Below are 25,993 nucleotides of genomic sequence, written 5' to 3' on the forward strand. Positions count from 1 at the left end.
CTTTTATTATTTAATGAAAAATTTAAATAGAATTATTTTTTTTAAAGGTTGAATATTACAAGGTGACTCTAGGGTTCTGTCTGTCTGCCTGCCTATCTGTCTATCTGTCTATCTGTCTATCTTATCTATCTATATCAGAAGTTGGACAATTAATCTTCTGGCCAGTAGTTGTCATAATACAATTAATCTGAATTAGTTTAGTTTTTAGTCTTATTTTTTATGGGAATTAATGAATTGAATCAGAGAATCTGCATAATTCCCTAGCCCAGGTGTCAGCAACATGCAGCTCCGGAGCCGCATGTGGCTCTATGGGCCCTCTGCTGTGGCTCCCTGTTGGGTGATCCCACCACTGGCTTTGCCCACCCCTCGCCCTCCCCTCCCAGTCACCCCTTGCCTGGCCTGAAAAGATAAGGGCGACAGCAGGTGATGGAGAAGCAGCTGGGGCAGAGACAGAGAAATACAGAGAGAGTGGGGGGGAGAGAGAGATACAGAGAGATACAGAGAGGGAGTCATGTGACTGGTGGAATTGAGTGACATTGAGTTGGCCACACCCACCCAGGTTTTGTGGCTCCCTGTGTTTTCTTTTCTGTGGGAAACAGGTCCAAATGGCTCTTTGAGTGTTTAAGGTTGTAGACCCCTGCCCTAGCCAACTAGATCCGGTTAACTGGGGTTAGAGAGTAGAATTTAGGTTTTGCTTCAACTTGCTTCACTTTCTGAAAATTCACTTCAAGAAATTCCAGAAGATCTACAAATACCAGGCCACAGGCAATCCATGTCCTGAAGGTCAGAAATATACCCAAAGTGACAATAACAATCACAGAATCTTCTTAAAAGGAAAAAAGAAACTGTTTAGATGTCAGGAAGAAGAAAGCTGAAGCTCTCTTTGATGTCTTTACATCTTTGATAGCCCTTTACCTGGGAAGAGGGAAGAATGAATGTTTGGGTCAGTGGTGGGATTCAAAAATTTTTACTACTGATTCTGTGGGCGTGGTTTGGTGGGCGTTGCTTGGCTTGGTGGGAGTGGCTTGGTGGGCATGGCAGAGGAAGGATTCCCACCCCACTCCAGGGAAGGATACTGCAAAATCCCCATTTCCTCCCGATCAGCTGGGACTCAGGAAGCAGAGAATAGATGGGGGCGGGGCAAGTCAGAGGTGAGATTTACCGGTTCTTCGAACTACTCAAAATTTCCGCTACCGGTTCTCCACAACTGGTCAGAACTTGCTGAAACCCACCTCTGGTTTGGATATTTGAATATATGGCAGAGAGAAGGTTGATAAGAAATATTGTATTTTTCACTAGCCAACACTACCCTAGTTCCATTAAAGAATCCTAGAGGGGACTCAGCCTGGAAAACGGGTCAAGTACTAGAAAATAAGAGACAGTCCATACCAGAGGTCTTCAAACTTGGCAGCTTTAAGACTTGTTTTAAGTCTTGGCAGCTTTAAGACTTGTCTTAAAGCTTTAAGACTTAAAGCTTTAAGACTTTAAGCATAGCTGTCTGGAGAATTCTGGTAGTTGAAGTCCACAAGTCTTAAAGCTGCCAAGTTTGAAGACCTCTGGTCCATACAAATAAATCATCATTCTATAGGGGGTAGTGTTTTTCCTAGGTGAACCGAAATGTTATAATAATTATGAAGGGTTGGATTCTTCAAGACTCTGCATCTGGCTAGATATTATAAAAAGCAAGAAAAGAAGGACATTTTAAAACGTTGAAGCTAAGCATGTCCCAACTTTGAAACCTCAAAGGAACACGAGACCATTTCAAGAAACGCAGACTGATAAATTGGTCCAAAGTGGATATAGACAGGTTTGACAATCTGAAGTTATGAATAACCAGAATTGCAAACTGTAATTCATTCTTCACCGGAATACAACACACAAACATGGCAAATGTAACTACAAAGAAGAAGGCCATTTTATTTAAAAGCAAGAAAAATAAGCAAAAAAAAAAAAAGTAATAATCAGGAACGTCCCTAGTAAATAGGCAAACATGATGTAGATAACACAATCATACATCATTTTTTTTTCCACACATTTTTTTCAGCAGTTTTGCTTTGTAACCTGACAGCTTCAATATTTGGCTAATGAATGATGATAACTGCTGAAATCTCAGCGACAATAATGTTCCATCAATGCTTTCTCCTTGACGCTCGGCACATTTCAAGAACTTGTGGGCTTAAATTTCAAAACAACTTGTCTTCCTCTGAAAAGCAACAAAGATGGTTAGGGGACTGGAGGCTAAAACATATTAAAAAATTGGTTGCTGGAATTGGGTATGTCGAGTTTGATGAAAAGAAGGACTAGGGGTGTCATGATAGTAGTGTTCCAATATCTCAGGAGCTGCCATAAAGAAGTGTGGAGCAACCTATTCTTCAAAGTATCTGAAGGCAGGACAAGAAACAACAGATGGAAACTAATCAAGGAGAGAAGCAACCTAGAAAGAAGAAATTTCCTGACAGTGAGAACAATTGATCAGTGGAATGACTTGCCTCTAGAAGTTGTGGATGCGCCAACACTGGAGGTTTTTAAGAAGCGATTGGACAACTGGTTGTCTGAAATGGTACTGGGCTCCCTTCCTGAGCAGGGGGTTGGACTAGAAGACCTCCAAAGTCCCTTCCAACTCTGTTATTCTGCTAAAGAATAACAGACATTGATATTTGTATATGAAGGAAACTCCTTTGAGCCCAGTTGGAACCCTGAAATCATAGACGTGTCTATATAATCTTTGACAACAATGTGGTTTGTCATTTTCTTCTTCCATTTGTGTGTGTGTGGTTTTGTGTGTGTATATATTTGTATCTATATCTATTCTTAGTTTTCAATCCAGATTTCAGGTGAACTCCCATCCAAATTCTAGGATCTCCCAGTAGTCTTCAATCTGAAAATAAATCACTCAGAACAGTGGTAAAATGTAAAATTTGATACTACCGGTTTGGTGGGCGTGGCTTGGTGGGAGGGGTTAATATGACTGAGTGGGTGTGGTCAACTTTTTTTTTTAACTTTTAAAACCATTTTTTCTACAACCTCTTCGGCTGAAGAGGTTGTAAAAAATGCTTTTAAAGCCTCTGACAATCCCAGCTGACTTGCCTGATCGGCAGAGGCTTTCTTTCTTTTTTTAAAGCCTCTGATGACGCCAGCTGAGCCGCATGATCATCAGAGGCTTTTTTTTTTTTACTTTTAAAAGCATTTTTTCGGCCAAAGAGGTTATAGAAAAAATGTTTTTAAAAATAAAAAAAAGCCTCTGATGATTGCGCGGCTCAGCTGGGCAATGGGGGGGGGCAGGGATTTTTGCTACCGGGTCTCCGAACCATCTGCTTCCATCGCTACCGGATTGGGTGATCCGGTCCGAACTGGGAGCATTTCACCCCTGACTCAGAACCAGCTTCCTGCCTGAGCAGGGGGTTGGACTAGAAGATCTCCAAGGTCCCTTCAAACTCTGTTATTCTGGCCCCAGAGATAGGTGCAGGGCAGGCCTGAACTGGGTCTCTTTTCAAAATGGTTTTGTCAGGGTTCCAAGTAACCGCCCCCACAACCAAGTAAGACCTCAAGGCAGGCAATTCCTCAAAGATCCTTAAAAAAAAAACATTTTTAATTTTTTTTCAGACACACAAACATAAAATACATAATTTCTGAATAGAGTATTGACCGAGTCAAAATTCATACAGCTCATTTTCTCCATATTTACTATATATACTCCAATTTCTGCCAATATTCTACTTTCCCCCTTTTATCTATTTTTTTATGAAATATATAATCAATATTACCATCCGACCACGCCTCTTTATCTTCACCTATCACAATTTTTTAATCTATTGAAACCCTTTACTTTAAGCACAGTCATTCAAACATTTAATTTTTCACAATTATTTCTTTAGCGTCAATTTTTCCCAAAGATGGACCAAATTTTATCCTATCTTACTACTTTATCCGTTATTTGACCCTTTTAAGTATATATTCCTTTATATTTGTTTTACATCATCTTTGTCATTAATCATTTTACCATTTTACCCAAAACAATACAATTCCTCCCATTTACTTTTATAACCTCCCTTTTTAAGTAAACTTAACTTCTATTTCAAATTCATTCCAACTTTCCCCTTCAAATAATTCCTTTTTTATAATTCAATTTTTACAGTCCCAGTATCAATACAATTTCTTTACACTTTCAGGGTTACAAAATATGCTTCATCTTATTCAAATACTATAATCATCAATATTACTTCTATCATAATTATTTAGATCCATTTTATCAGAGATGTCGTATTGGCACATCTGGGAAAACCCGAATCTGAAAGTTCCCAGGTTTTCCCCATCCAAAAGAAAGTCAAAATCCCTTCTCCTGAACCCACATCTCCATCACATGGCCCAATCAATCCACAGTCCCAACTGGAGATGCGTCCCAGTCACACCTCTCCAGGTGCAGGCTGAACGTCCTTGACTCTCAGAGAAAGAATGTTGTTATGACTAAATAACTCTACCAACTCCACGCAAACCTCCTCCCACTTTCCCACAGCACTAAGTGTGGCAGCCCTGATGATCCAAAGAAAAAGATAGCCTCCAGGGCTGACAGGTTTAAGCTGATGGAAAGACACTAGAGCAGTTATGTGCTGAGGCTTCCCTCCCCTCCACTTCCACTAAAATGAGCCAGGCTGTTTCACCCCCAATGGCAGCGGCAGAGACAGCTCTGCTTTAGTAAGTTAATAAATTTCTTTAATGCCTCCCTCTTGCAGTGCTCTCTGGTAGTAACATTGAGGGGGATGAAGGGCACAAATGCCTGAGCTGAGAATTCTTAAGTACTTGCCATTTGAAGAGAGAGGTGTTTTACTGTCTTAACTCCCTAACTTCCTTCCCGCAAGTGGCTTAGAAAAGAGAGGAAGCACTGAGGGATGTTCCCTTTTTATTAATACGGGTAATCCTCAATTTACAACCACAATTGAAGTTGAGACTGTCAACTTCAAAAGAGTGATTTTGCTGTCGCAGCCGCTGCCGCTTTTCAGCTTGCCACAACAATAGAGGGGGGGAGGAAGAGCCACTCCAAGAATGCCAGTTCCAGATGGCAGCAAGAAACCGTCCTGTGGAAACCAAGGTCATCTAACATCTAAAGACTTAGACAGTTTCCATAACAATACCTGGCCATCTAATTGGACAATGTGACCTGCGCTAATAGGAGGAGGGAGAGTCTATTCTTTAATTATATGAAAACCGCGGGAATTAGTTAGAGTTGGTTTTGCTTTCAATCTGTGCCAATATGATGTACTCAATAAAGTTTTGCATTCAGAGGTGATAAGCCACCTGGGAAAGCCAAGGGAAATATAAAAAAGCGAAAGTTAAAATATTTTGGACATGTGATACGACACCTGGAAAAATACAGCCTAAGTCACTTAATCCTCCAAAGAAAGATTGAAGGCAAACGAGGTCCAGGCAGAAGAAGAACATCATGGCTTCAAAACCTAAGGGACGGGTTTGGACAAAACTCAACAGCACTTTTTTGTGTGGCTGTTGCTAAAAATAGGACCAACATGATCGCCAGCATCCGATGACGGATATGGCACAAGAAGAAGAATAATTCAGAGAGCAGAACGTCTCAACAGTGCTTGCTTGCTTGCTTGGGTTCATCAGTCGGAACCTTGACACCGACATTTCTGTTGCTAAATGCAACATTTAGTTTTGCCTCATTTCACGACTTCTATTGCCACAAGTGTTAAGTGAATCACTGCAGTTGTTAAGTTGATAACATGGTTGTTAAGTGAATCTGGCTTCCCCATGGATTTTGCTTGTCAGAAGATCGCATATGGTGATCGCATGGCCCTCGGCCAGTCGCTGCCGCAAAACGGTTCTCAAAGGGAGGGCAGGGTTAGATAGGTGGAAATTACAAAAATTTTCCTACCTTTTCCTGTGGCTGTGGCTAGGTGGGGGGGGGACATGTGACTGAGTGGGTGGGTGTTGTGGCCCGTACACGGCCTGTGCAGCTAGTAGCTGATTCCGACAGCAAGGAAGCTGGTGTGGTGCTGCGCCAACAGCCTGTGCAGCTGGCACTCGAGTCAGACAATGAGGGGGCTGGAGAAGATGTGGTGCCAGAGGCGGGGATTCAGCCAGGGCCTTCAGAACCTCCAGAAGTTCCCTTAAGTGAAGAGGACAAAGAGGAGGAGCCTCTTCTTGATGCACGGGCATGCAGAGCTGCCAAAAGGCAGGAGTGGCTCCTTAGGAGGAGGTCTCCTCAAGAGTAAGGCTTGGGGCTAATTGGCCACTCCCTTAGCCTATTTAAGGAGGAATGCCGACTGAAGCAATTTGCAGGGAACAACTTCGTTCACATACCTTCCTGTCTTGTCTTGCTTATCTTATCAGCTTCCTGCAAATTGCTTCTGGGCATTCTGCCAACCACAGTAAGCTTTCAGTTATTATTCTTTGAATTCTTGGAGGCTGTTAATGCAGTTAATTAACAGCCGTTGTTGTAAAAGACTGATTTATTTAGTAAACCAAGGTTTGAACGGACTTTGTGTGTGCTGCGTTCTTTGGGATCCATAGCTGGGGTAGAACAGCGTGGGTGTGAGTGACGTCAAGTTGGCCACATGCCCCCCACCTAGCCATGACCATCAAACCAGTAGCAAAATTTTTTGAAACCCACCACTGCCTATAATATTAATTATTCATTCGTCCACAGAGATAGCTACCATACAATCATTGCAAGGATATCCCCCTTTTTATAATGCCAACCTCATCGTAATAAAATTTTCAGTGTCATGCTTGCTGATGAGCTTGCTTCGCATTTGGACTGCTAATTCTGCCCATGTGGAGCTTTCTCTGCAATCTTTTTCTTCAGAAGATCAACGTATTGGGACATCGAGAAAGGCTTGAAGTGGGGGTCATTGCACAACCATAACATTTTCTTTTTTAATTCAGAATGTCCGGTCCACAATTGGATGCTATTCTATATTCTAGCTTACTGGTAGAACATATACCTTCAGAGCTAAAGTTAACAGAGTAACCGAGTTGGAAGCGATTCTACTAATCCAATCCCTTTGTCAGCATTCCTGAACAACCCAACTCCAATCAAAAACTCCGAGAGAGGCATCATCTCAAATCTTCCATTTATTAGAGTAGATATACTGGCACATCTGGGAAAACCCCAATCTGAGAGTTCTGGGTTTTCCCTCAATAAATCAAAACCCCAAATCCATCCCCTGCACCTATCAGTCCATCACATGGCCCAATCACCCTCCGTCCCAACTTGAGCCACTACTGCAAACAGTCCTCCTCCAGATGCAGGAACACCATGACCTTGACCGCAAAAAAGAATGCTATTATGTCTAACTACAATCTTTCTATTAAATCCCCCCTTCCTACTTTCCCAAGCGCAAGAAGGTAGCAGCGTGGAAGCTTCTGGCGTTAATATGCAGTGGTGAAATCCAATTTTTTTTACTACCGGTTCTGTGGATGTGCCTTGGTGGGTGTGGTGTGGTGTGGCTTGGTGGGCGTGGCTTGGTGGGCATGGCAGGGGAAGGATACTGCAAAATCTCCATTCGCACCCCACTCTGACACCCTGGCTGACACCCTGGCTCAAGCAGGAGACCCTATAGCATTTCAGACAAATGGCTGTCCAATTTCTTCTTAACAGACAGTGATGGATGTCTATGGAGATTCTCAGTCATCCAGGTCATGGTTGTCCCAAAAGTTCTTTTTCAAGAGGCAACTGAACTTTCTGGTTTTTCTTTGAAGACGTTTCGCTTCTCATCCAAGAACCTTCTTAATGAGAAATGAAACATCTTCAAAGAAAAAAACAGAAAGTCCAGTTGCCTCTTGAAAAAGCACAGTTGGGGCTCCAGTGATGGAGCATTCACAACTTCTGAAAACAAGCCATTCCACTGGTTAATTGTTCTAACTCCTCAAGAAATCTCTCCTTAGTTCTAGATTGCTTCTCTCCTTGGTTAGTTTCCATCCATTGCTTTTTGTCCTGCTTTCAATTGCTTCGGAGAATAAGTTGACCCCCCCCCTCTTCTTTGTGGCAGCCTCTCAAATATATAATAGTTCAATTTCTACATCTCATGTAACATTGGGAAAGGCCCAATTTAAACTTTTGAGTCAGAACTGACAACATCAAGATTCCTGTCAAGGTCAGTAGTTTAGAGCTATGTGACCCATTTAATTCTGGTATTTCTCTTTAACTAACTTCTTATTTAGAACATGAAGACTAGAATCTTGTTTTGTCCTCTGGGTAGAAAAGCAAAAGATTATAAGCAGGAAAAAAAAATCTACCTGGAACTGCCCATCAGAGACCTGATCTGGAACTGTCATACAAATATAGGTTAGCAGCATAAACTAGGAGTGAGCAATCAATTTTAAGTTATACAGTTTTTCTGTAGTTTTCACTTTAAAATAGTGGAATTGGAAATGGTTGATGACAGTTGTGGTTAAACAGGGGGTCAAAAAGCCTCAGAAACAGAACTTGCAGTTTGCATGGAGCCCTGAGAATATAGGTTGCCTTCCCTTAAATCAGGGGTCTGCAACCTTAAGCACTCAAAGAGCCATTTGGAACCATTTCCCACAGAAAAGAAAACACCGGGAGCCACAAAACCTGGGTGGGCATGGCCAACTCAATGCCACTCACTTCCACCAGTCACATGACCACCACCCCCAGCCATGCCTACCCAGCCAGTCATTAGGGCAGAGAACCAGTTGTTAAAAAACACCTGGAAATCCTGGAAATGCCAAAAATTTAAGACCTCAGACCTTCCGCACACAAGATATGTTCTACACTTCTGAAGACCTGAAGGAAGTCTGCTATAGATACCTCTGATGCAAACACATAAAAGAGGGAAATTGTGTTAGAAAAACCCAGTGTAAAATATTAAGATATTGTATAGCAAGAGTGATCCAAGAGGGATGTTTCAGGACCCTGGACAGGTCCCATTAAAAAAAACCCAATTGATCCCAAGTGGGAACTGTTAATAGACTCCAGATGGCTCCTATCAGACAACTCGTTGTGCCCACGTGACACCCCTCCTGCGCGAGCTGCACTGGCTCCCAGTGGTCTTCTGGGTGCGATTCAAGGTGTTGGTTACCACCTTTAAAGCGCTCCATGGCATTGGACCTGGATACCTTCGAGACCGTCTTCTGCCACCAGTAGCCTCCCACTGGCCAGTTCGCTCCCACAGAGAGGGTCTCCTCAGGGTGCCATCGGCCAAATTATGTCGGCTGGTGACACCCAGGGGGAGGGCCTTCTCTGTGGGAGCCCCTGCCCTTTGGAATGATCTGCCCCCAGAAATTCGTAAAATCTCTGATCTCCGTGTGTTTCGCTGTGCCCTCAAAACCATGTTGTTCTGCCAGGCTGAGCTATCAATGTAAAGATTTTAATTGGTTTTAAATGGGATTTTAAATTTGGGGTTTTATAAATTGGGCCTATTATTTAATAATTTTAATTATTTTAAAATTTTGTCTGTCCTTGTGTTTTTAATTAGGCTGTACACCGCCCTGAGTCCTTCGGGAGAAGGGCGGTATAGAAATAAAATAAATAAATAAATAAATAAATAAATAAATAAATAAATAAATAAATAAATAAATAAACTTATTTCAGCTCATCATTCACTCAGTAACAAAACCTCTCTATGTAAGTTGCAAAATAATAATTATTATTTTTTTATTTTATTAATTTAATTTGTAGACCGCCCTTCTCCCAAAAGGAACTCAGGGCGGTGAACAGCCAAAATTAAAATACACACAATACAAAAGTTAAGATAATTAAAAGAAATCAATCGGCCTCCCAATTTTAAAAATCTTTTAATGAGCCCTCTAACATATGATCTATCCGTAGATCTATACTTACATCTGATGATGTTACCTAGTTGGTAATGAAACATCTGCAAGAAAACAACCAAGCTGAAACAGCAGCATGGACCTCACAGTTCAATCCTGAGCTACACATATTCTCTTCTATCAGTACATATGTCAAACTTGTGACCTATCTCAATCAACCTCTTTGCTTCAATAACAGGAACATCATCTACACATGTGCCGAGGCTCTGTTGCAGTGGGGAGCCAAATGAAGCAGCTACTACTCTCCAATGAATCAAAGCAAGATGTGGCTTTACTTCACTTTACTGCTTCAATTTGAAGGAATGTTTTCAGTCAAAGCTCAAGTGAAGCAAAGTGCCCCTCCACAGATTTTCTGAAACTGGGGATTTCAGCCATTATGTTAGCAAATCACTGGCCTTCAGCAATTGGAAAAACTTTCTGGAGGAAAATGGAGAAAAAAAGAAAAGGGAGGGGGGAGAAAAAAAGGGGGAACACAGCTGTAGAGCATTCAATGGAAGGAGTAATCCATTCCCCACCATCCTGTCAGAGCTGAAGAAGCTTCTTGGATGAGAAGTGAAGCATCTTCAAAAACAACATCAACAAGAAAGTCCAGTTGCCTCCTGAAAAAGTATCTTTGGGACAGCTGTAGAGCACTTTTCTAGAGAAATATTTTCCAACACTGGAAATACTTCACAACACTGTCTCCCATAGAAGCATGCCTTAGCATGAGAAAATGCCCAAACTCGGCAATACACAAAACACACAGAACAAGAAATAGTGGTGAATATCTGTAGGTCGGGTATAGGATGAGGGTGAAGGCTTGTTCTCCGAACTTGTGGGTTGGTTTCTGAATGTTAACAGGATAGGTAATGCCACAATCCCAAATCCTTAATCTCTACCCACACCGACACCAAACAGCACCTGTTTGATTGGAGCAACACAAAAATCATTGGCTACGCTACCACCCATCATACTCTTGAGTTCATTGAAGCCTGGCACTCCACAAGCAATTCCATCAACAGACACACTGACCTACAACCAGCCTACGAAACCCTCAGAATCCAAATCAACCACACAGCCAACCAGAGACAACACCGACCCTCAACCAACCCACGCAAACACCCCCTCCCCAACCATCACTTCACCTCCCAATGACCCTCACTGTTAAGGAATATGCATAGAGTAACCCTTGAGTAGCAAGGTTGTGCACATGAGGAATGGCTGAGAGTGATTGTGACTAAGCACTGTCAATACACAGACACACTGAGTTGTGATTTACTTTTAGGAAAAAGTAAAGCAAAGTCCAATAAACAATCCAGGTCATACACAGATAAAGATAGTTAAATTGTCAATCCAGGGATATTCCAAGAACAAAGTCTTCTTACCAGTTATTGTAGTCATATGCAATAAAACAGTTCTTTTTGGAGTTGCAAACAGGAACAAGTACAGCAGTAAAGAACCAGTAAAACAGTAGAAAACAACAAGTAGCAATGATCAATCAGTGATCATGCAGAGAGAACAGGCAGAAAGGAGCAGAGGTAACAATAATAATGTAATAAGAAAAAATAAGCCATGATTCAAGCTTCCTCTTAAATACATTGGCTACAGAGCTAGCCAATCAGTATGATGCAATACAGCATTACAGTCTTAAAGCTATACATTACATTTTGACTGCAAACATGCATTGGTGGTTTATATATATATTGCCAACCCAACCAGTTAGGCAATAGCCATTCCCTAACACTCACCTGATGTAACCTCCCTATCACAAGATCCATCACAAGACTCTCATGGAAGACTCACACCTGACCCATCATAAGACCCATTACAAGACCCTCACTTGACACACCCACACGTGATCCATCATAAGACCTACTGACCACACAAAGCCCTTATAAATGAAAGAACACCGACACTGACATCCCTTAAAGGTAAAGGTATTTGAACCACTGAACTGCCAACCTTTCAATCGACAAGCTCAGCTTCTTAGCCACTGAGCCACTGAGCCACTGTGTCCCCTAAAACTGACATCCCCTGAACTCCACTAAAGATGTCACCCAACCTGGTAACAAAACATTTGGAAACCAACCCACAAACTCAAAGAATGAACCTTCACCCTCGCACAGAGCAAAGCTTTTGGTTTCTATCACTCAGTAGAAAATGACCTCTTTCAATCTTCCAATTCATCCTGAGAGTATAAGTTATTGCCCTGATTAGAGCGGATTAGTTGGAGAATGCTTGATTAGATCCCTTTGAAACAAACCCTACGATCAAGCAGAAAATTAATTGAGCTGCATGTGATTACGTGGTGCTTCAGAGAAGGTATTACCAGCAGCAGAGAGACAAAGACAGAGGAGATCTTGCAAGCTGCATGAATTCCATTCCTCCCTTCTGCTCCCCCAAACTTTTGAAAGAACAACAAGCTTTGATTTAGATGCGTATTTTTTTTCCCTTTGTGCTTTGCTTCCTTTTTTTTTTTCATCTGCAGTCCTTCAAAGGGATTTATCAATAGGAAGTCAGTTTATGCCTAATTTATGAAGCACAAGGCAAACAACCTTCTGACTGAGCAAATACGTTCGTCTCTGAAAATACCTGTTCATAGAAATCTTTGATCAAGCACACATAAAGCGGAGGGTATTTCACTGTTTATGCTGGGCATTATTAATTTATTTCCCTACGTGTAGTAAAGCAGAGGGTCCAGAAGAACACAACTTTTTTAGGCAAGGCTTGTACTTGGCCTCTGACTGTTCCACACAGTCTACATCCCTCAAAGTAGGTGGGGGCGTGACCAGCCAAGAAAATGGCTGGACCGAGAACTCAGTTTGACCAATCTTTGATTCTCTTTACAGGAACCAAATCTGGATGACATTTCTTGACTTTATATATAGATACCCTTCAGATATTTGAAAACAGCTGCTACATAGTAGTAGGAGTAGAGTAGAGATAGTCCTTGACTTATGACCATAATGGAGCCTATACAATATAGTCATAAGTCATAATGGTCATAAAATGTATGACCATAATGGAGCCTGTCCAACATAGTCATAAGTCATTATGGTCATAAAACAGGTCATCACAGGACTGATGTCAGGGCTCCGATGAATGCCCTAATTAACTCATGAGCCTCGAGCCAAGTTTCAAAAGAAATCCAGTTATTTATTAGGAGTAACATAACAGCAGCTTCCCAAGTATAGTCAACTCTGCCGCACCTAATTTATGGTTCACCTATGACCCTGGTTTCCCCCTCCTCTCAGGCTGTGTCATAAATCACATTCTCCAACAAGGCGCTTTTGCGGGCTATAGAAACCAGGCTCACAAACTGGCTCTGATAATCTGAGATCCACCCTTGAAGGAAGGTATGCATGGAATGTGCTTGTGAACGTGGCTGCTGAACTGCTCCGACAGATCTCCCCACTTTCTGCCCATGACAACTCGAGAGCAGACTAGAAATGCTTTGTGAGTTGACAACTGACATGATAATATGTTTTTTTTGTGTGTGTGGCAGTTGTTAAATGAATTACCATGTTTTTTTAGATCTGCCATCTGTCATCATTAAATGAAAACCATGGTCATTAATGAATCTATTGTTCTCTATGGGGCGTTTTGGCCAACAATTGGGAATAAGTGTGGGTTTTAGGAAAAAGGTTGTAAATGTTGGTCATGTGACTTCAGGATGCTGCAAACAGTCATATAAGCAGGTAGGTTGTCAAGTGTCCAAAATGCAGTCACATGACCACAGGAAGGGCAGCCTTTGGAACTTTAGAACCAGTTCATAAGTACCTTTGGGAGTGAGGGTTCCACTGTAACTTCAAACAGTCATTAAGTGACCAGTCTTAAGTCTACTTAAGTACTACTATTTCCTGTCCAACTCCAGTGGATGCTGGATGGCATAGAAAACATAAAAACAGCTAAAAACATTAAATCAAATAGATAAAGGTAAAGGTTCTCCTCACGCATATGTGCTAGCCATTCCTGACTCTAGGGGGTGGTGCTCATCTCCGTGTCAAAGCCGAAGAGCCAGTGCTGTCCAAAGACGTCTCCGTGGTCATGTGGCCGGCATAACTAAGCACCAAAGGTGCTCGGAACGCTGTTACCTTCCCACCAAAGGTGGTCCCTATTTTTCTACTTGCATTTTTTACGTCCTTTCTACTGCTAGGTTGGCAGAAGGTGGGACAAGTAACAGGAGCTCACCCCATTACGCGGCACTAGGGATTCGAACCACTGAACTGCCGACCTTTTGATCGATAAGCTCAGCATCTTAGTCACTGAGCCATCATGTCTCTCATATCAAATAGATAGCCCAGAGTAAAATAATCTAAAAAAATAGCAGCATAACAACCAAAAATATCCACCAGGGGCCATTGAAAAATTATTAATAAATATTAACCTCAGACCTGGGACCAAAGCCATTTTTCCAGAACCCTAGGAAAAGGGCACCATCCTTATCTCTGGGGGGATATTCTTCCAGAGGGTGGGGGCCACAATAGAGATTAGATTTCTAGGTCCCACAGAATGGCAATGTTTAATGGAGGAGACTTGCTGGACAAGAACAGTTGGAGACAAGCTATTTCACAGATATCATGTCTTCCTTCAGTCTTCTGTTCTCTAGAGTAATAGTGTCCAACCTTGGCAACTTTAAGCCTTGTGGACTTCAACTCCCAGAATTCCCTACCCATGTTGATTGCCTGAAGAATTCTGGGAGTTGATGTCCACAGGTCTTAAAGTTTTATTTTATTTTATTTTATTTATTTATTTTGTCAAGCATGTATAAGATAACAGATATAAGTATAAACATGATTATGAATACAGGAAATGGATATGAAGAAATTTATTTATTTATTTATTTATTTTTATTTGATTTATATGCCGCCCTTCTCCGAAGACTCAGGGCGGCTTACAATGTGCTCAGCAATATGGGGACAGTAGGACAAGGATGATAGGCACGTTGGTGCGCTTATGCACGCCCCTTACAGATCTCTTAGGAATGGGATGAGGTCAACAGTAGATAGTCTAAAGTTAAAGTTTTGGGGGTTTGGGGAAGAAACCACAGAGTCAGGTAGAGCATTCCAGGCATTGACCACTCTGTTGCTGAAGTCGTATTTTCTGCAATCGAGTTTGGAGCAGTTTACCTTAAATTTGTATCTATTGTGCGCTCGTGTATTATTGCAGTTGAAGCTGAAGTAGTCATTGACAGGTAGGACATTGTAGCAGATAATTTTGTGTACTACGCTTAGGTCAGACTGAAGGTGGCGTAAGTTGTCTAAGCCCAAAATTTCAAGCCTGGTGGCATAAGGTATTCTGCTGCGAGCAGAGGAGTGGAGGACTCTTCTTGTGAAATATCTCTGGACTCAATTTGCCAAGGTTGGATACCCCTGTTCTAGACTAAGCATTACTCAATTGCTCTAACCATTTCTCACATCCTTATTCTTACAGACTCTAGCATGGCTGCTCTGTTTTTATTAACAATATTTTTCCTAAATATGGGTAGTCAGAATTGGATGCAGCCTTCTCGGTAGATCTGGTAGATGGTGAGTTCAAGTCCTGCCTTACCTATGGAAGCCACCTGGGTAACTTTGGGCCAGTCACTCTCTCTCAACCCAACCCAACCCACCTCACAGGGTTGTTGTCGTGGGAAAAATAGGAGGAGGAAGGTGGGTTGGGTATGCTCACAGCAGTGGTGGGTTTCAAATTATTTTACTACTGGTTCTGTGGGTGTGGCTTGGTGGGCGTGGCTTGGTGGGCGTGGCTTGGTGGGCATGGCAGGGGAAGGATAATGTAAAATCCCCATTTCCTCCCCAATCTAGGGGAAGGTTACTGCAAAATCCCCATTTCCTCCCGCTCAGCTGGGACTTGGGAGGCAGAGACTAGATGGGGGCGGGGCCAGTCAGAATTTTTACTACCAGTTCTCTGAACTACTCAAAATTTCTGTTACCGGTTCTCCAGAACTGGTCAGAACCTGCTGAAATCCACCTCTAGCTCACAGCCTTGAGTTATTTGTAAAAATAATAAAGGCAGGATGCAAATAAAAAAAATACACATTTAAAAGCCTTGAATCTGTCTGTTTGTGAATTGGCTACTGAGCCCATTAATCTGTTCTTTGGAGTTTTACCGAAAATAATACATACTTTAGAATTCTGGATCCCCTGCTAATTCAGCGATCCGGAACCCCATTAGACTAAATTCCTTTGACTTGTCTCCATTTTAATCAGAAGCTAAAGCACTTGAGTTAATTGTTGTCATTGCTGTTGTCTTCCGCTTCCATAAAACCCACAATCAAAATCAGAATTGCTGTTTGCCAAATAGCAAAAGCTGGCATTCTGAAAGGTGGGCAGCAAAAGGGAGCCAACGAAATAGATTGGAAAGAAAATAAACCATTAAGCGTGTTAGAGACTTTTGCTCCCTCCGGAGGCTCCTGTAAGAGAAGGGGGTCAAAGACAGTCAAAATTATGACTGCCACTGCACTAAATCCTGTCTTTTCTTTAATGAATATTGTATGTGCAAAACGTTAATGAATATTGCATGTGCAAAATGCAAGATGTTAAAAAAAAAAAAAAGAGGAAAGGGCGGTTTAATCATGGAATTGCAACCACCAGGTTGACTTTTTAAATCCCTCCCCCCTTCCCTTCCCCCCCCCCCCCCCGCATGGAATGCCTCCAACTTGAACATTGCTGTCAGATGAAGCTTCAAAGCTGGAAAGGCAGATTTTGATTAAAAGTGTTATTCAAGTTGAGGCTACAGAAACAACATTGACAATAGGCAGAGGTGGGAAAGACGCAAATGGTAGAAGGGGAAAGCTCCTTAAATATGTTCCCATATCATGCTAGAGTAGGTTAAACTGGATTCAGCATGGTTTGAGAACCAGTGGTATTTGCAAAGAGGACCCAAAAGAAAGGCGAGATGACTGCACAACATCCAAACCCTATCCAAATCCCACCCTTTTGATGTGTATATATGTCAGCACTCCAAACTACATTCGCTCCAGTGCTGACATAAGGAGGAGAAGAGGGGGCAGCTGGCAAGAGGACGCTTGACTTTTCACCTATTTATTTTCCCTGAAGATAATATCCCCTAGGAGATGGAATGGGAGGGGGGGACATTCCTGGGGGCTGAAGTAGTAGATATGGGGAGAGTGATTTGGAAGATGGCCAATGAGACTCAGAGAATTGGGGAACGGAAAGGGAAGGTTTGGGGTCAGGAAGTCAGTGTTGGCTACGATGGACTTGGGGACAGATTGTTGTGCTCAATAAATGAAAGATTTCATCAAAGACTATTTGCTTGGAAATGCAATTTATTTGAGACGACATCGTAACCTGACAATATACATCATAAAAAATTATGATAGCAATAGCACTTAGACTTATATACAGTGGTGGGATTCAGCTGGTTCTCTCCGGATCAGGGAAACTGGTAGCGGCATCTGTGGGCGGTTTTACCCACCCACCCGGATGTAATGCGCACCTACTGCATGCGAGCGAAGCGAGAGAGAGCACACACACTCTCACATTTGCAAACTGATAGGGAAGGTAAGTGAATCCCAGTGCTGCTTATATACCACTTCACAGTGCTTTTACAGCCCTCTTTAAGCTGTTTATAGAGTCAGCCAATTGCCCTCAACAATCTGGCTCCTCATTTTACCCACCTTGGAAGGATGGAAGGCTGAGTCAACCTTGAGCCTGGTGGGATTCAATCTTCCAAATTGCAGGCAGCTGGCAGTCAGCAGAAATAGCCTGCAGTACTGCACTCTAACCACTGCGCCACCGTGGCTCAATGATGTTGCAGCCACCATCTTGCCTGGTTTGATGTTCCCCCTATGTGTCGTCAGGTACAAAGAATCAGAGCCATCCGTTAGATTGCAGCACAGATGGTCCAACTGCAACCCCTCCTGAATTCTGTTGACTGAGCCTTGGGTGCTTGGCAACCAGGCCACATTTACAGTTGTTTATAGCATCCCACAATCATGTGATTGTGTTTTTAAAACTGTTTTGCCAGAAAAACAGCAGTTTCTTCCAGTTTTCAGCAAAACAACACCCAAAATGAGCCATTGGTTCACTTAAAAATCATGGTGTTTCTTTAACAACCACCACAAAAAAAAAAAAAAAAGATAGTAAAATTGGATTGGTCATTGATTTTACAACCAACACAACATATTTATTTATTTATTTATTTATTTTTCAAATTTATATCCCGCCCTTCTCCCCGAAGGGACTCAGGGCGGTGAACAGCCGAGAATTAAAATCACATGCAATATAAAAGTTAAAATAATTAAAATAAATTAAATTAAACAGCCGCCCCAATTTAAAACCCCTAGCAATACAATTAAAAACCCCTAAAACCTATTCAGGCCAGGCTGGCTTGCTGAAATAAAAACGTCTTCAGGGCCTTACGGAAAGTGCGGAGATCCGGAATCAACCGTATTCCGGGAGGTAGCTTGTTCCAGAGGGCAGGTGCTCCCATAGAGAAGGCTCTCCCCCTGGGGGCCGCCAGCCGACATTGCTTGACCGACGGCACCCTGAGGAGGCCCTCTCTGTGAGAGCGTATTGGCCGGTGGGAGGTTATCGGTAGCAGCAGGTGGTCTCGTAAATACCCTGGCCCTAGGGGAGCGGTGCGATGGTCTAGAGGTGGAGCTCTCACCTAACAATCAGGAGGCTGTGAGTTCGATCCTAGGTAGAGGCAGATAATTCTCTCTCTGGGCACAATGAGAATATATCTGCTGAACAAATCTCCGCATTGGCGTCAGGAAGGGCATCCGGCCAGTAAACACACTGCTAGCTCCATTCAGCTGCCCAGACTCCACCCTGCAAATGATTATGGGGTCATTAAACAAAGATGATGATGATGATGACATATGGCCATAATGGGCAAGTCCCACTATGGTCATAAGTCAAGGATAATCTATATTTATTTAGTCTATGTGCTGAATATACACTGAGGGAGCCTGGGTTGGAAGAAGTTGAACATGTTTTTAAAACAATGGAGAAAAAAACCATCAATATTCCGTGTTATGCTGATGACACTACTTGGTAGCTGAAAATACAAATGATCTGCAAACTCTAATAATGAAAGTCAAGGAGCACAGCGAAAAGTGTGACTGTAATTAAATATAAGGAACACCAAATTTATAACAACAGGGACAGCAACTAGAACTCATAATGAAGATCTTGAAATGATGGATAGGTTTTGCTTTGGGAGGGATCTGCTATCAACACTAAACCTGAAGTGAAGAAAGAGGTTCAAATTACCATATTTTGGAATCATGATGTAAAACCGCAGATTTCTTGAGCGGTAAGTAATGCTAGGAAAGTTAGAACATAGAATGATAGAATTGGAAGGGATTTCTGCCTGGGCAGGGGGTTGGACTAGAAGACCTCCAAGGTCCCTTCCAACTCTGTTATTCTATTCTATTCTATTCTATTCTATTCTATTCTATTCTATTCTATTCTATTCTATTCTATTCTATTTAATTGCATTCACCCACCAAAATGTCCAGACAAGAGTCCTTCAAGGAGTTAACTGCAGTAACAGACCTTATCAGTTCCTTGCAATAATTGCATGGCTGTGAGCTCCCAGCCGAAAGGCTGCAAACTAAGTTCTGGCAAACAGTTTTTGTGATACAAAACACAATGAGCAAAATCTTCAGAAATACGAACTGTTGTCTCCTACGACAAACACTCCCCTTTCCTTCTATTTATTCCCCAGCCAGGGAGGGGCCATTCAGCATCCACATGTGCTTTGCTTCCCGAGCTGACTCCTTGTCCTCCATTGTTCACCTGTCTTAATGCTCTGCACGTACGTGCATCTGGAACAGGCCCCAGCTGTCCTTCCTACTCACTCATATCAGCCTCCAAAGGCAGCTGCCTCTCCGGTGGCTGGGAAATGTCAGACGGCCCTGCCTCTATCTCTGTGTCTGACACAGAACATCCCCACACTACAGAACTGGCCCAAGTTCCTCCCCAACCTCCTCATTATCTGAGTCTGCCACCAGCTCTGCTGGCAGCTGGCGGGCCACAACACTAGTCACCAAGGATCTACACTGACCTGTTGGTGCAAAATCAGTACATCAGTAAGTCAGTCTAGCTTTAATCCTTTGGTTCACATTTTGGACACATCACACTGTGAATATCAGAGACTGAGCAGCATATGTGAACAAGGCAAGAGGGTTTGATTAAGAAAATGAATATTGTTTCACATGGGGAAAATATGGAAGGTGTGTTGGATATGTTCTCTTCCGTTCAGGGGTGAAATGCTCCTGGTTTGGACCGGATTGCCCAATCCGGTAGCAAGGGAGGTGGGTGGGTTCGGAGAACCGGTAGCAAAAATCCCTGCCCCCTCCCCATTGCCCAGCTGAGCCGCGCAATCATCAGAGGCTTTTTTTAATTTTTAAAAGCATTTTTTCTACAACCTCTTTGGCTGAAAAAATGCTTTTAAAAGTAAAAAAAAGCCTCTGATGATCGCACGGCTCAGCTGGGATCATCAGAGGCTTTTAAAAGCATTTTTTCTATAACCTCTTCGACCAAAGAGGTTATAGAAAAAATGTTTTTAAAAGGAAAAAAAACCTCTGCCGATCAGGCAAGTCAGCTGGGATCGTCAGAGGCTTTAAAAGCATTTTTTACAACCTCTTCAGCTGAAAAAATGGTTTCAAAAGTAAAAAAAAAAAAGTTGGCCACGCCCACTCAGTCATATTACTCCCCCCTCACCAAGCCATGCCCACAGAACTGGTAGTAACAAATTTTACATTTCACCACTGCTTCCATTGTATTTATTTGTAAAAATAATAAAGGCAGAATACAAATAAATAAAAATGTGTTTAGAAGAAAACCCAGATCTAATTCATTTACTACTTTCTAGTATTTATTTATTAACTTTATATACCACCCATCTTGCTATCAAGCAACTATTTTATAATATTCTTCATATTCATTTTCTTTATAAAGTTATCTTTCCCATGCAATTCAGTTTCCCTGTTATAAATTGCATTGCTGCACAACTGCTTGCTTTCCTATTTGAAAACCTATTTTAACCAATTTCTTTCTCAATGAAAGAAAAGCAATGCATGTCTTCCCACTATATTGAAATTGCCAATTCGATATCTGCCAGCTGCATAAGAGCAGACTGTGAATTCCACACGATTGGAATCAACGTACAGGCCCTCACACAGTGTAGAGGTGAGATGTATATCCGAAAGGGATAAAATAAAGTGGAGAGGGAGACTTTGAGACAGATAAATATATCCTTGCATATCAACAACAGGCCAATTACACCAACACAGTTGTGTGCCACACTACCTACCCAGGGAACAATCAAGATTCAAAGACCCATTTGCTTCAAACATCTGCCTCCAAAGCAGAACTGCACTTGCTACAGTATAAGCAGGACCTGTGATGAAATGGATTATTTTTCAAGTTAGGCAATTATGCCCTTTCCTGGAAAATTTCACTATATTCCTTCCCTCCCACGGTTCATGACTCACTTTCCCCATGTTGTTGTTGTTAGTTCCGAAGTCGTGACTGACCCATCACATGGACCCCCCATGGACAATGTTCCTCCAGGCCTTCCTGTCCTCTACCATCCCCCGGAGTCCATTTAAGTTCATGTCGACTGTTTCAGTGACTCCATCCAGCCACCTCGTTCTCTGTCGTCCCTTTCTTCTTTTGCCCTCAATCTTTCCCAACATTAGGCTCTTCTCCAGTGAGTCCTTCCTTCTCATTAGGTGGCCAAAGTATTTGAGTTTCATCTTCAGGATCTGGCCTTCTAAAGAGCAGTCAGGGTTGATCTCCCCTAGGACGGACCAGTTTCATCGCCTTGCAGTCCAAGGGACTCGCAGGAGTCTTCTCCAGCACCATAGTTCAAAGGCCTCAATTCTTTGGCGCTCAGCCTTTCTTATGGTCCAACTTTCACAGCCATACATTGCAACTGGGAAAACCATAGCCTTGACTATACGCACTTTTGTTGGGACAGTGATGTCTCTGCTTTTTAGTATGCTGTCTAGCTTTGCCATAGCTTTCCTCCCCAGGAGCAAGCATCTTTTAATTTTTTCCCCCATAGTCTGTTCATATACCGTGATTCCTAATCGCACACAATTCTCTAAGGATTGCTTTGGAGTCTCCAACGGGCATTGCTTTTCATATCTATTTTACAAATTACAAATTATTATTATTTTTTTTTTACAAACCTTCAAATTCCCCCAATCCTTATACACAATTGATGCCATTCGGTATGCATTACCAATGGTACTCATGTCATGAACGCTCAAAATAAAAAGAATGAGATCGGCTGCTCACAACAGCACCTATCTAAACAATGAGGTGTGTTTGTGCATTAATCTCACCTTTGGGGAGATGATCTACACATTGAAAAAAAAAAACAGACCAGAATGACAGCCACTCAAGACTCAGCTTGAATGTGAAGAGATGCTGCCGGTATCATTTTAAAACATTTATGAGGTTAGACAAAAGTTCTTCTTTTTCCCACTTTTGAAGAAAAGAAATTGTGATTCAAGGCCTACGTTGTTATGCTAAGATGAAATATATACAGTAGATGCCTGGAGCAAAGCACCTCTCTTGATCAATCAGCAACGCTAAGATCCACTGGTAAAGCTGTTTGACATCCTTGGATAGGTTGTTGAGGCAGGGGCTCTCCAAGGACCTCTCAACTTGCTTCTCTGTGACCCAGTAGACTCTTCCTTAAGGAGCCTTTGCCCCATTTCACTTTGAGAAAAGCTTTTGCATTACCATAAACCACACCAAAAAGCTGCTGATGCTCCTTCTGCAACTAATGACCTCTGGGACTGTCATGCCTTTGAGCCCATTGCTATAGATACTCATATGGATTTTCCAAAAAATGCACTAGATTGGGAAGCCCACAAAGCAGATGTGACTCTCTTCACTTACTTTACTGATCTGCAATACTTATATTCTTTTAATCTTTGCCCCCCACAGAGAGGGCTCGCAATCTGGGTGTCCTCCTGGACGCACGGCTGTCTTTAGAAGAGCATATGACGGCTGTGGCCAGGGGGGCCTTTTATCAGGTTCGCCTGATTCGCCAGTTGCAGCCCTTTCTGGACCGGGACGCCCTGCACACAGTCACTCACGCCCTTGTCACCTCCTGGCTGGATTATTGTAATGCTTTCTACATGGGGCTCCCCTTGAAGAGCTTGAAGAGCACTCAGAGGCTCCAACTGGTCCAGAATGCGGCCGCACGGGTGGTTATGGGTGCAACCCGTTGTGCCCACGTGACACCCCTCCTGCGCGAGCTGCACTGGCTCCCAGTGGTCTTCCGGGTGCAATTCAAGGTGTTGGTCACCACCTTTAAAGCGCTCCATGGCACAGGACCCGGGTACCTTCGAGACCGTCTTCTGCCACCGATAGCCTCCCACCGACTAGTCCGCTCCCACAGAGAGGGTCTCCTCAGGGTGCCATCGGCCAAGTCATGTCGGCTGGCGACACCTAGGGGGAGGGCCTTCTCTGTGGGAGCCCCAGCCCTGTGGAATGAACTGCCCCCGGAAATTCGTAAGATTTCTGACCTCCGGGTATTTCGCTGCGCACTCAAGACCCTGTTGATCCGCCAGGCTGGGTTAGCAACATAATTTTAAATTGGATGTTTTAAATTTGGGGGGTTTTAAATTAAGCCAAATTTATTTAATATTTTAAAATTATTTTAAATTGACGTTGATTCTGTTTTTAAATAGGCTGTATACCATCCTGAGTCCTTCGGGAGAAGGGCGGTATAGAAATAAAATTATTATTATTATTTATTATTATTATTACTATATCCAGCTCCTATGCCAGCTGTCGGTTGCCCCTGATGAGAGCAGGAGAGGGGGACCTCTTTGAGTAGCAATAGCAATAGCATTTAGATTTATATACCGCTTCACAGTGCTTTTTACAGCCCTCTCTAAGTGGTTTACCGAGTCAGCCTATGGCCCCCAACAATCTGGGTCCTCATTTTACCCACCTCGGAAGGGTGGAAGGCTTAGTCAACCATGAGCCTGGTGAGATTCGATCTGCCAAATTGCAGGCAGCTGGCAGTCAGCAGAAGTAGCCTGCAATATTGCATTCTAACCACTGCACCACCGCGGAGTAGTGTTTTCAGTAACTAGGAGTTTTTTGGATTAATGTTACTAGTTCTTCGACATAACAAGCAAGTTCTCCATGAGGAATGGAAAGTTTGATAAGAACTGGCTGAAACCTGCTAAAGACAAGGACTGTACCTAGATTTGAATTCTAGTAAACTCATTATGCCTCATTATAATGTAAAAGCCACACCTACTGAATATGAGAATAGCAATAGCAATAGACTTATATACTGCTTCACAGTGCTTTACAGCCCTAAGCGGTTTACCGAGTCAGCATATTGCCCCCCAACAATTTGGGTCCTCATTTTACCCACCTCTGAAGGTTGAAAGGCTGAGTCAACCTTGAGCCTGGTGAGATTTGAACTGCCAAATTGCAGGCTGTCAGAAGTCAGCAAAAGTAGCCTGTGCTACTGCAGTCTAACCACAGCGCCACCGTGAGATTCGAACTGCCAAATTGCAGGCAACTGGCAATCAGCAGAAGTAGCCTGCAGTACTGCATTCTAACCACTATGCCGCCGTGCTCAGAATGAGCATTAATAAGATCATACTAAGAGTATTATGGGATGTTATGAAATGCTACATGATACATATAATGTTACTGATGCATTATATGATGCAAGCTTTATCACAGATGAGTCAGAAGATACTAAACAATAAAAGAGCTCATTCTAAACCCAGTATGTCTGAACTGTATACAAAGCGATTCTCTGTTAGAAAGTTGCTTCCAACATCTTCCAACCTCCAATTCAAATCCTATTTGGGCAAGGCACACTAAAAGATCATGCTGACATTTATGGCTAACATCCCCCAAGAACCAGGAAAGACGTCGAGTTACTCCTGAGCAGTTTCCTTTATTGTTCCACACCTTTAGACAGAATCTTGCCAAATCAAAGCAACTATTAGCATAACTATAGATGTACTCTGAGAATTGCTGGGAAGGAGCCCAGCAATTAGGTTACAGCACCCTATTTCTCCAGACCAAACTCTCCATGATTGGCTGCCTCTTTGCTCTCTGGAATTCAGCCCCTCTTGCCTGGGAACACAGACTTCATTCACCATACCAAGAGACTCTGGGCAAGTAACAAGAAGATAAATATACCATTTCAAAACCAAATAAAAATAGTGAAACGCAGACTGCAAGAAGACACCAAAGATAGCGAAGGATCACCAGTGCATTCAATCCAGCAGCTTTTAATTTCTTTTTGAATTCTACGGTAAGTAGGGATGTACATAGCAATAGCACTTAGTCTTATATACCATTTCACAGTGCTTTACAGCCCTCTCTAAGCGGTTTACAGAGTCAGCATATTGCCCCCAACAACAATCTGAGTCCTCATTTTACTCACCTCGGAAGGATGGAAGGCTGAGTCAACCTTGAATCTGGTGAGATTTGAACTGCCAAATTGCAGGCAGCCGGCAGGCAGCAGAAGTAGCCTGCAGCATTGCAATCTAACCACTGCACCACCGTGGCTACATACCATATTTCTGAGAGATAGTCTTCCAAGTGGGGAGTAGTGGCTGAAGCTCAGAAGATCTGTTGCATAGTGCATACAATTATGTCCTCACAAGGAGGGAAAACTCCCATCAGATCTTCTCTGGATGCCTAGACCTAGATTGTCTGCTGGTGGTTCCTGGGCCCAACATTTTAGAATTTTAACTAAGAGTGAACTGATATTAATGTGTCCCCAAACTTGAGGAGGAGGAGGAGGAGGAGGAGGAGGAGGAGGAGGAGGAGGAGGAGGAGGAGGAGGAGGAGGAGGAGGAGGAGGAGGAAGAGGAGGAGGAGGAGGAGGAGAGAGAAGAAGAAGAAGAAGAAGAAGAAGAAGAAGAAGAAGAAGAAGAAGAAGAAGAAATTTACCTTATATTCTTTTACCTGCTCATAATCAATATTACAGTTATCATCACCATCAGCAGTGGGTTTTCAGTATTCTTACCACCAGTTCTTGCACGCCTTCCACACATGCGCTCGGCCTTGAAAACTTGCCTAAATAGGCTGGCATAGAGCCGGGACAGCCTGAACCGGTACGAACTGGCTGAATACCACCTCTGAGCATGTTCACACTTGATGCACTGATCTTTGTACACTAACTAGAAGATTTGGCGTGGGTCCAAATCTATTATTTGGAAAACACT

At 42.7% G+C, this 25,993-nt stretch overlaps 1 protein-coding gene across 1 annotated transcript in view; it reads right to left on the reverse strand.

Annotated features, from left to right (window-relative positions):
* The window catches only part of GALNT17 (polypeptide N-acetylgalactosaminyltransferase 17), a 351,458-nt gene that overhangs the window by 186,272 nt on the left and 139,193 nt on the right, over positions 1-25,993 (reverse strand). The window lies entirely within an intron of this gene.

The sequence above is a fragment of the Pituophis catenifer genome, unplaced genomic scaffold, assembly GCF_029215685.1.
Source record: "Pituophis catenifer annectens isolate HBS135680 unplaced genomic scaffold, rPitCat1.0.hap2 SCAF_1, whole genome shotgun sequence".
NCBI lineage: Eukaryota > Metazoa > Chordata > Lepidosauria > Squamata > Colubridae > Pituophis > Pituophis catenifer.